Below are 370 nucleotides of genomic sequence, written 5' to 3'. Positions count from 1 at the left end.
GGAGCTTTGTCTTCATCCATGCTGACAAAAAAAAGAAAAAAAATGTTTAGAACTACTGATTAACAAATTAATCCAAGGCATTTTAAAGGAACAAGGAATAAAAAGACAAGAATGTATTTATCACTCTCAAAGAGTTTCATTGTTTATTAAAATTTGAATTATATGTTTGAATAAAATGAGTTGGTCTTTTTATATGTCTACTAAACAATAATCAATTCTAGCATAAAATGGACTAAAAGGAGTTTAGAGATGCTTCATTTGTCATTCTTACAACATAGGAGGACGAGGAGAACAAAATAACTCAGGTCTCGGTGCCGACCAACTACTATAGAGATTAATGAATAGATAAAAAGATTCATTTAAACTCCAA

At 29.5% G+C, this 370-nt stretch overlaps 1 pseudogene; it reads right to left on the bottom strand.

The window, feature by feature from the left end:
* LOC116695329 (5-hydroxytryptamine receptor 3A-like) overlaps positions 1-370 on the bottom strand; it is a 176,825-nt pseudogene that overhangs the window by 172,684 nt on the left and 3,771 nt on the right.

The sequence above is a fragment of the Etheostoma spectabile genome, chromosome 9 (assembly GCF_008692095.1).
Source record: "Etheostoma spectabile isolate EspeVRDwgs_2016 chromosome 9, UIUC_Espe_1.0, whole genome shotgun sequence".
NCBI classification, from domain to species: Eukaryota; Metazoa; Chordata; class Actinopteri; order Perciformes; family Percidae; genus Etheostoma; species Etheostoma spectabile.
This window is presented reverse-complemented; position numbering and strand designations above follow the sequence as displayed.